This window comes from Sinocyclocheilus anshuiensis, unplaced genomic scaffold, assembly GCF_001515605.1.
Source record: "Sinocyclocheilus anshuiensis isolate Anshui unplaced genomic scaffold, SAMN03320099.WGS_v1.1 scaffold976, whole genome shotgun sequence".
In the NCBI taxonomy this organism is placed as follows: domain Eukaryota; kingdom Metazoa; phylum Chordata; class Actinopteri; order Cypriniformes; family Cyprinidae; genus Sinocyclocheilus; species Sinocyclocheilus anshuiensis.
In genome coordinates, this window is record NW_015552538.1 from 2,655,833 (window position 1) to 2,668,047 (window position 12,215).

Below are 12,215 nucleotides of genomic sequence, written 5' to 3' on the forward strand. Positions count from 1 at the left end.
AGCAGCTTTACAGAAAATCATGATGGTAATGTTTATAATATCTTAATAACTTCATGCCTTTTAGTCCTGTTTAGCAGATTAGAGCTGGGTGTTAATGTAGTTTGCAATTTATCATTTTGCAATGATAAAGCAATCAAGCAGATGAGAACTGCTCTATAGTGTATATACAGCATATAGTATATATATATTCTATAGTACATATCACCCTACGTGAGTACACTGTATGTATGCAGTATACTCATACTCACACAACGGCTTAATATTGATTCCACCGGTATCACAACTCTTGATTTGTGATTTTTGTATTTGGAACATTTTAAACAGACGTACTTTAATCCTGAAATTGCTTTTAAATACTCCCCCTGATTTCAGAGCTACTCTTCAAAGTGCAATACACACGGCAGTGAAAACCACTCAAGCTTAAGAACAGCATAATTGCTTTGCACCAGCACTGGATCACGTCAGCACCACTGCCGCTCAGCAAACACCGCCTGACTCCGAACTATGCGTGGTGCTACATTACAGTGGAGGGCTCTCACACATTACTAGCGCTGACAGGCAAAACGACAATGCTCCCCTAAAGCAGCCTGCAGTGACAGTCCCCAAATACACTGCATTTAAATGCATGAAATCCCGGCTCTGCATCTCACTGAGCCGTTCTGGCAGGTCTTCAGAGACGTGTGGGACATTCGTCCCACTCTGAGGGAACCATAATGATAAGTCTTTGCGCAGGGACCTCAATTATTCATTTGTGGAATGTGAAAATGTAATGCAATTGTGCATAAAGAGCTCTTTAAAGAAAAGAGAAGGAGCAGCATTAAGAAAGATCTGTACCTGAGGGGTAGGACTGATTTTCACATGATGTGAACTGACTTTAAGAATGTATAACTCTTCTAAAAACTGCGTTAAGCTTTTAAGGAAGAACAAAATTAAAATTCAATCAATTTTTCCAACAACACAAAAGCAAAATGGGGGCAAAGAAACAATGTCATATTCTAGTAGCTTAAGGATTTATGAGAGGCTGTTGACATGAGAGTCTCAGGTTCTAATTCAGGAAGGGGCAAACTTTGAAATAAAAGGTCACAGAGTGCGGTGCTATTACAAAGTGTGCTAAAATACTTAGTCCTATTTCCTCTACTGTAAAAATAAAGCACACACAGTCGGCAACATAAAATGTTCAGTGTTCAACAAGGGTCACATTTACTTGAGCTATAACACTCTCTATTGCAATTAGAGATTTTCTTTGCACGTAAATCCTTTTTGTAAATAATGAACAGGAAAGGCAAAAGAAAATTAACAAAAAACAAAATACAAGACAGACATAAATCAAACCCTTCACTAAGAGCAAACAGACTTATTAACAAACAGACTTTCTACAAATATGTAAACATGTATTTTTGGCCAAAGCATTGGAAGTTTTAAAGGGATAGTAACTTTAATACCCCATGATTTACTCACCCTCAAGCTATCCTAGGTGTATACGAGTTTATTCTTTCAGACGAATACAATCAGAGTTATATTAATAAATGTCCTGACGTAGGCGTAGCATAAGCTCCAGTGAGAATATGCTATAGTCTCGTGAGAAATTTTCTTACAGCAATGGAAAACCAGTCTCCTCTTGGCTTATATCAAAATCCTCCAACATTTATTTATTTTTTTTTAAATCCTCATTTTGTATTTCTAATTCGTGACTGGTGTTTTGCTCTCTCCACTGTGCTTCCATGTTTGTCACTTCTCACCGGAGCTTATGCTACACCTACGTCATCCACTGGAACTCCACACTCTTGTGCACGTGCGTATGACAGTGAGCAGAAGCTAGCGATTATGGGTTATTAACTTTTAAATATGGATATTTTTCTTACTCAAATGCATCGATTTCCTTCAGAAGGCCTTTATTAATCCCCCAGAGCTGTGTGGAGTACTTTTCTGATGGATGTATGCTCCTTATTGGACTTCAAAATCTCAACACCCATTCACTGCCATTATAGAGCTTGGAAGAGCCAGGACATTTTTGAATTAACTCCCATTGTATCCAAATTTCTATCTGGATACTTTAGATCGGTCGTGGGCCCTGTGTCTCACCTGGTTGCCCATTGATGGCAACATTAACCAAAGTTGCCTGGCAACATTGCTCAAAAAGTTGCCCCATGTATCATTAGCCTATGAATCCAAAGTGCACTTTGTGTTATGATTTCTGTTCACACAAATTCCGCGAAAAAGGAACACTGCATGAGAAATCGAGCTTGTCCAGCTAAAAGAGCTTATTGAACTAAAAGGATGCATGTTTCAAGTCTTAAGTGACCTACTGGATGCTGGAAGGAAAGGGTGGAAAAACAAATATTTTGTCCTAGCACAGAACAAATTAATATATGTAAACTGAAGAGAGACATGAAAATAGAAACAGAATTATCCTAGTGTTGACAGAAAGCTCTAAGATAGTGATGCCACAGAGTCTACAGCTACAACCAGTTAAACATTTTCTCTAGTGTGCTTTCAAGGAAAACTTGAAAATTGGGCTACTATGAACAATATTACTGCTATTCTGAAGAAGACGGGTCTTCGAGATGAAAATAATGAAAAGTAGAAAACAAAAAATTGAGTATATATGCTCAAGTAGCCTTAATAAACCCAAAATCACAATAACTCTACTTTGTTTTTAAAGCGCTGTCTGGCGAAGGCCTAACAAATGAGCAGAATCATTAGCACTCCAGTTAGAGAATATCTCCAAGACATGCGAGACCTCAGGCCAGTTGAGTTCCTTGACAGCCATCTTAAAAAAAGATGGAAAGGATTAGAATTAAGCCTGAATTGTATTTGGTTGTTATCTAACTTTCAAGCTTTTTTTTTTTTTGCACACCATGTTAAAATTTCTGCACCGAATAAAATCTTTTTGTCAAATCTTTTTCTGTCGTAATTCAAGCCTTTTTTCTTCTTCTATAGTTTCTCCGCGTATGGCGGTAAAAACAAATCAACAATACGTTGGTTTGACACTCCAAACAAGGTTGGAAATTGCTTTTACCCGAGTCATTCACGAGCTGCACGTTAACTTTAACGTTAACTATGTTTAACTTTAATAAAAACCTTCGTTGAAGTACTACTTGAATCTTTTTTTCTCCTTGTTCGTTGACATACTGAGCGTGAAATCTCTCCAAACGGTTAATTTCGTGAATAATCGGTTTGAATGATTTAGACAACATTAACCAAAGTTGCCTGGCAACATTGCTCAAAAAGTTGCCCCATGTATCATTAGCCTATGAATCCAAAGTGCACTTTGTGTTATGATTTCTGTTCACACAAATTCCGCGAAAAAGGAACACTGCATGAGAAATCGAGCTTGTCCAGCTAAAAGAGCTTATTGAACTAAAAGGATGCATGTTTCAAGTCTTAAGTGACCTACTGGATGCTGGAAGGAAAGGGTGGAAAAACAAATATTTTGTCCTAGCACAGAACAAATTAATATATGTAAACTGAAGAGAGACATGAAAATAGAAACAGAATTATCCTAGTGTTGACAGAAAGCTCTAAGATAGTGATGCCACAGAGTCTACAGCTACAACCAGTTAAACATTTTCTCTAGTGTGCTTTCAAGGAAAACTTGAAAATTGGGCTACTATGAACAATATTACTGCTATTCTGAAGAAGACGGGTCTTCGAGATGAAAATAATGAAAAGTAGAAAACAAAAAATTGAGTATATATGCTCAAGTAGCCTTAATAAACCCAAAATCACAATAACTCTACTTTGTTTTTAAAGCGCTGTCTGGCGAAGGCCTAACAAATGAGCAGAATCATTAGCACTCCAGTTAGAGAATATCTCCAAGACATGCAAGACCTCAGGCCAGTTGAGTTCCTTGACAGCCATCTTAAAAAAAGATGGAAAGGATTAGAATTAAGCCTGAATTGTATTTGGTTGTTATCTAACTTTCAAGCTTTTTTTTTTTTTGCACACCATGTTAAAATTTCTGCACCGAATAAAATCTTTTTGTCAAATCTTTTTCTGTCGTAATTCAAGCCTTTTTTCTTCTTCTATAGTTTCTCCGCGTATGGCGGTAAAAACAAATCAACAATACGTTGGTTTGACACTCCAAACAAGGTTGGAAATTGCTTTTACCCGAGTCATTCACGAGCTGCACGTTAACTTTAACGTTAACTATGTTTAACTTTAATAAAAACCTTCGTTGAAGTACTACTTGAATCTTTTTTTCTCCTTGTTCGTTGACATACTGAGCGTGAAATCTCTCCAAACGGTTAATTTCGTGAATAATCGGTTTGAATGATTTAGACAAGATTCCAAACGACTGTACAATTCATGCCGGTTTGACCAATTTATTAAAACGAACCAACTCAAAAGAATGATTCATTCCTGAATCGGAAATCACCTGGCGAAAATACTGAGTAATGAGAACTTGATTGTTGATATTTTACAGGGAAAATGTGACGTTGCAGCTATTCGAATCATAAAAAAAGTTTCACTACTGATTTTTTTAAATTATTATTATAAAAATAATAATTTAGCCTACATTTCTCATTCGTGGCTCGCGGGAAATTTAGTAAAATGTCACACTTGGATATGCACATATTTATCATTGTTAAAAACCTGTTCTTTACATTCTAATGCTAACATTTATTGCTGTTGAAAAATTGCATTGTAAAGCCTGACTGCATGGCAAAATGTATAATTCATAGATGAAAGCATATATGAGTAAACATTCATGTTTAAAATATATTGCCTATTTTATGCTATAGCCTATAAGACATTAACATCAGACATTATAAAACAAAAACTCCACACAAAATCACATAATCTATGCACCTTAACACTGCCAGATAGAATGTTAGAATTTTATAGGCTAAACAGTAATTAATCAGGTGTGAAGCACGATTTATTCTCCTGTATCCACAATATATGCTGATTATACTGTGAGAATCTGCATTAAAGTGAGGCTGGCCTCTGATTCTGCAACCTCTGCAAAACACCGAAAGGCAGAGCTGGAGGAATTACAAAAAGTCTTTGGTGTGTGGATCTCTCAGTGCATTTAACAGGATTACAGTATAACAAAGGTCTGAAGAGGGTCTGTAAACACCCACTTTATGGCTAGTAATCAGACTTCCAGAGGAATGATAAATACTTATGAATTATGCAGTTAATTAATCTTTCTCAGACTGTACAACATTTAGATCTAGTCCTCAAATTTGACCGGCCAAGTGATACTTACAAGTTCACCAGTACTCGGATGTGGAAGAGCAAATGCAGTTTTGCCTGGACTGAGGGGTGTTTTTGGAAAACTTTTATAACATTTTGTAATATACTCAATTATTTTATTTTCTGCCACAATAATAAAAAGTCTTTAAAGTCTTTTTGAGTGAACTAAACATTTAGGTTATCTTTAATAATAATTTGATTAAAACAGATCAATTAATAAATTGTCTGACTGACTGACTGAACTTTTATTTTTAAGTAAAATTTGTATTATATGAACCATTTAAATGATGTAGCAGACATTCTGCATCAAAACAGTATATAATGGCATTCATGATGAATTCATTTTTGAGAATTTCCGATTGGTATTTTACCACTTTAGAGAATGTTTTGATATGTTTCACATTTGAATGCAAGTTTTCACATCAAAGTTCAGAAAAAAAAAGTGTTAAAGCATTAAAAAAAAAAAAGCTTACACAAAGATTGACTTCTCATGTTTTATTTAGGAGCACACAGCAATACAGAAATGCATTTTTTAGTAAGTCCAAAACTCAAGCCAACATTAACACACAAACACTGAACAAAATGTGACAGCTCACTGAAGCACACAAGCCCTTGCTGTATGAAACATGCACACTTTGTGGAACTACACACAGGTGACCAGACACATCCCTCAGTCAGCAGGTCCACTCTGCCTCTCCAGACCATTTGAATGTTTGTATCTGTGCTGTAAACAATCTCAGCATAAATAATGGTGTAGAACCTGGCACTGCAAAGACCCCTATGGGAGTTAGTGGTGTTGTCTGTGCTCCGGAGACTTTTCCAGCTGAGATAATCGCAGACCCTGTTATCCCAAGCCGGCCCCCTGAGCTGAGGTTATGTTTCTGAACTGTGGAGGTGAGCCTTCTAATGTTTGGTTCAATATTCATCAAAAAAACATGATGTGCTCAGAGCATGCTCTTACACAAAAGTACCCTCTAACGTACATACAAAACATTTTCTAGGAAATATGAAGGGAGAAAAAAAGCACTAAAGACTTAATCAAATTCAATTCTCCTAAAATCTCCAAGCTAGGCTGCAGGCTAAATGTTCAGTTCACAAGTTTTCTCTTAACCATTCCTCAAAGAAGTGAAAAGATTTGTACAGCTGAGTCAATGTGCATCAGGACTCTCAGTTTTGTGGAAATCATGCGAGCGATTATTCTGCTGCTTTAAACTCCAGGAAAATATTTACATTGCTGCATGTACTGCTGGCTTGAAAAACAAAGTACAAGAACTTTCTTGAAAAGGACCATTAATTATTTTTCGGCCAATTTAAAGAACACACGTTGAAGGTAGAATCATTAGATTTACTTAAACACTTAAATCAGCACTGTATTTGAACAGCAAACAAGAAACTTGAACAGAGTGGAAAAACACTACAGAAAGAACCTCAGTAATACAAAAGTACAAGAGAAAAAGGAGCACATCAAACAAAGTGGTGGACATCTAAAAAAAAGCAAGGTAATAAAAACATGCTGACAAAGGGGTCCAAAGAATAAAGTCTTTGAGTCATAGTCCTGAGCTGTCTGGAAGCTGAGCTAGCCGACAATGTGTCAAGAGAGAGGTGATCTGGGAAATGAGATGAGAAATACAGCCAGCAGCATGCCATTTATTATACACTTTACTTTGCCTTTTAATAAAATATTGAAAACCAGGAAACTATGTTAACAAAAAGAAGAACATGATAATGACACTTTAACATTGAATAAAAAAATATCAGTGTACTTCAGCAGCAAGGCTATAAGGACCAAGGTGCAACTGGCCCACTCAGATTGATGGTCAAAAGTGTAAAAGCATTAAAAGAAATGTTCAATGTAGGCATATATTTTTGGCCTTTTCTCTTTCAGCCAAAACATGATAATGCCATTTTTAGCTGTCAAAATTAAAAAACAATTATCTTATGTATTGTAAAATGATGTACTTCAGTTTGAGAGTAGGCACTGAGGTCCATTTACTTTAAAATTTCTGGCCTCGCCACTAGTGTGCTTGTGTGCATCACATGAACAATAATTAAGAATGAACAATTTCGAGAAATAAAAAACAAAGATTTTAGACACTCTTGCAAAGATAAACCATTTTATTTCAAAAGAAATTGAGACTTTTCATTATCCCTTTAAATCTACTTGTCTTTCCTAAAGTACTCCCCCTCAACAGCTCACCCAGAACTCCACAAAACTAGAATCAGAAAACAAGCCAAATGTTCTCCTTCATTCACAAGTCCATTCAACAGTCGCCAGCTTTGTCAGCCAGAGAAACCTTACTATATCCTTTAAACAAGATTTAGGTTTTAAATTGCACAGTTTTGTGAATTTCCTGAGGCTCAGCGAGTGGGAGCCTTAAAAAAGTGAATGTTTTGGGAGAAAATGATACCCCAGCACAGAGTGCAATGTGAGTTCTAACTATTAAAGCGCTACCTCCCGCTGTGGTGTTTATTGAAGTGTAGGGCTCTGAGCTGCACATGTGATGGTAAAATTGCTGACTCCGGCAGTGAGGAAACCTAGCTGTTCCCACAGTACATGCCACAGGAGATGAAAGATTTCTGAAGAGAAAAATCTAGGACAAACTTATCAAAACAAACTAAGATTGTCACAAGAAATCTTCTTTAAGTGAAAAGAGAAAATGAGAATAGAAAGAGTGGGAAACTATAAGATTCTTTCCTTCTTGCACATGGTCTCTGACTGAGACCTACCTGTGAGAGGCCTCTGACGTCCCTAGAGGATGTTCATGTCTGAAAGCATCAATCACCTTCCGCTGACGGGATAGTGCCAACATTCTCTCTCAGCACAGAGAGCACAAACAACAAACTTTCTCGTCATCAATATTAATGTTGTTAATTAAGATGAACAATCTTATTGTACATCAATGGCAGGTAATTGGCTTGTTTTGCAGTAATAAAAAACAGACATGGAGTTGAAATACAGCTTGAAACAAAAACATAGAACAGCATAAAAAGGTCACATTTTGTGTGGAAAACAAAGGAAAGTATTGAAAACATTGGTCTGTCCATTCACTGAAAAACAGGAACTATAAAAAAAGAAAAATACTATGACACTTTTATAAATGATGCTTACATCTGGCTTTCTGTAACAGTGGATGTCAGTTTAAATGCCTTTCTCACACAACTCAAAATATAGTTTAAATGAAACAAAAGCTCATCTATAACAAAAGGCAAACCATAACATCCATTGTATCAACAACAGAATAGAACTTTTTAGGCGCAATTAACAATTTGAGAGTCTTTAATTGCAAACTGTTATGAATCATGTCTGCAAAGTTCAAGTCCAGGTTAATTTGAACTAACAAGCAATTAAATACATGCATTCCTAAACAAACAGCATCAAATTATTACACACTAAGCAGTACTGACTGAACTCCAGACAGACAAATTACTCTCTTAACAAAAGAAGCATCATATCTGAACCGGTTTCCCTCAACACAAAAGTTCATGAACTCACAAGCAAACGGAAAATCTAGCACATTTACAAAATAAAAATAAAGTTCAAAAGTTCACATGCAAAATGGCAGCAGAACGCTTAAGTGTTGGCGGATGGGTTTGTGACTGGTGCACAATGATGTGTTTTGTGTAGCACAGGGTGTGATATTTCTACATCAATGTGCCTTTACTTTCCAATTATCTTACAGCAGACCTTCTGTCTCCTCTACTACTAGTAGTTATTGGGTTTTCTTTTATCAAAAAATAACTACAACAAACTTAAAAAGGAATCCATAGGCAAACAATTAGGGCTACAAATGAATGCTATTCAAATGCCAATTAGAGCCACAATAATTGTAGACAATGCATTTACGGCTTGACCTAGCCTACTCAAAATCCCCGAATAGACAACAACCTGCTTTTGTTTGTTTAAAATGTGTCAGATTGTTGTGGTCCATCTGTGGCTCTTATGAACTTTAGCCCAACTCCTTTTTTCAGGCCGCAACTTGGTGTTTAGTTTAGCCTAATGCATTAATCTTAATCTAGTAAACCATGCTTCATTGTTTTAAGTAGACAATCTCTTGGCTATTGCATTGGCAATTAAGATGAAATTGTTCTTTTGGTTACAATGAATTATAATATTAATGCTGATTAAAATGAGCAACATTGAGCACCCCTGCTACAGTGAGAATATTTTGTGTCTTAAGTTTGGATTTAGCCTATCACTCAGTGATTATGTTTTGCTTTATTTACAAAGTCAAACTAATGAATATATATGAATGCTATTTCCCTCTTTTAATATAAAATTTAAATATAATATATACAAAAATCTGAAAATAACCTAATTGATATGTTTTTGCATAAAATTAGTTTGTCTATTTATTCATATTTGTGAGCAGCCCTTGGCGCTCCCACAAAAGTGACACAAGGTATGACAAAATAAGAAGGTCTTAAACTTCAAACGCAAGTGGTAAAAGAAGACATATCTGAGAGGCATTTTAACATCAGGAAACAGTAACGACAATTAGCGATCAGATCACCAACAACACATATGTTTGGTGGAAACAGGGCCAACGATTTTCCTTGGAGTTAAACAGTATTTTTTTTCCTATATAAAACCTCTAAATAATTGGGTGAGCGTGATTTGACCAAGTACAACATGTTCCCGGATCAACATCATTCCAATCAACCAATCAGAATTGAGAGATAACTTTTCAGGAAATGTAAGTTTTAGGCTTACAATCAGGATTAGGTGCTACTACAACCTTGTTAATCAGCTATCATTTCCCTTTGATTTTAGGAATAAATTATGGGTAAGGTTAGGTAGGTTTAGGGGTAGGGATTGGGTTAAGTCTGTATTTTTGGACAGTAATGTTGATCCAGGATCAACAAAAGATGTTGATCCAGGAGCATGTCTTACTTGGCAAAATCACGGCAACCAAATAATTGACCTCTGTTTGTGATTAACTAACCTCTCTGGATGTGAAGTTCAGGACAACATGTTAACGGTGGTTGTGACATCTTTTTGGCCTATCAGGAAGACCTGTGTCAAAAGATACATAATGTCTACAATAGCTGAAAGTTGGTGCAAATTGATGATTGCACATCTGATCAATTTTTTTTTTCATTCATTCAGGTCATTTGATCAGCCTCATTTATGCTAAAGGTGTCAGGACCCTTACAAGACAATATTACATACCTTCTCCCTTTGTTTTCTGTTATGTTCTCCCTTTTGAATGGAGGCAGTCTGTACCAAGTGTTTTTTTTCATTATATGATGAATAGCTTGTGAGAGGTATATTGCAAGCAAAATAAATTGTACATAGCAGGTCAGTAGTAACCAGAGCCTAAGGTCACAACTACATCTAATGTGGAGCAGCTATGAGAAACTCAATAGTGTGTTTCATTTCACACCCTGCCAGGATATATGAACATGAGGCCCTGCTACCCATGAGGACTACTGCCCCTCATGACAAACAATTCTCATTTAATCTGATATGTTGGTATGATATTCCCCAGCAGCAGGACTGTTGAAAATGCTAGTTTCTGCAAAACATCTGCAAGCACATCAACAATGATTTTTTAATCTGCTAATTTTACGCTTTAAAGATTTTACTATGATAACTGAGAAATAACAACTCTATCGCTATAGCATTTATCATCACATTAATATCACTTTAAATATTTGAGCAAATTATATCAAACAGCCATAACCTGACTGATTTTATCATATCTGCTATATAATAATAGATGAGCATACTGTGTGTTTCAATGTTTGAACTCATATAGCTCATGGCTCATGTAGATATTGGAAATTAATATTTATTTGAATATGCACCTATAGGTTAAACTATGAATTATGGCTGTGGGTTTGAAAATCTGAATTTCTAGGGTCCATCTGTTGATATGTAATCTTGAGTCACTTCTTATGAATAATCCTATTATCTAATCAATTATGCATGTTTCGTCATCATTCTTTTACAACTTCCAGCCAATCAGATGATTTTCTGTCTTTGTTGTAACAGATGTAATTGTGTCCTGGGGCTGATGAAGCAGAGCTCTTGCAAATGGACTCAAATAGATTTTCCTTTTATTATAAATTCTATGGAACAGAGTGACCAATACAGTCTTCAATAGCCCTTTATATTCCAGGGAAGAAAGAAAGTCATACAGGGTTTGGAATGAAGGAAGGGTGAATGGTAGAAATTACATTATTAGGTTAACTGCAACTTTTTTATTAGAAAACAATATCATGTCGTTTGAAAACACAGAGATGAAGAGAAGAATGTACCTTAAAAGAATACATTGTGTAACAAACAATACACTTTGTCTAGAAGATATAATTTTCTAATAATATCCATAAGACTGTAGAATGCTGTAGATGCTGAAGAATTGCACTCACACTGAAAAAATTTAGCCCAAACTTATTTCAGTGCAAATTAGCTATAGTTTATTCATCAGTGAAAACCTCATGAGCTTTATGAACAGAATAGATGCCCTGGCTTTATTAAAGGGGTCCTATTATGCTTTTTCACATTTTCAACTTTAGTTAGTCTGTAATGTTGCTGTTTGAGCATAAAAAAGATCTGCAAAGTTACAAAGCCCAAAGTCCACTTCAAAAGGAGATATTTTATTTAACAGAAATCACTTTTCAAAAACCACAACGAACGACTCGTTTGGACTACAACGCATATTTTTCCGGGATTTGTGATATCACAAATATCGACGAATGGGACGAGACCTGGTTGAGCTGCACTAGAGAAGGCAACAAGTGCTATCACTATGTCGGAGACACACTAGCTCTCCCAAGGCAGACGAACTTAGAGTGGTTACAATCATCCGGGTTTAAATCGTGCTCAAATTGATTTGATATTGACGCAATATTTACACTGAAGCTCACAGGCGGCTATGGTAAGGGGCATGACATTTCCCGACCAGGCGCCGAGTGCTGCCAATCACAACACATACTGGCCTGGCTAACCAATCACAGCACATTTCGTATTTCAGAAGGCGGGCCTTCATTTGATACAGGAACTATTCGAG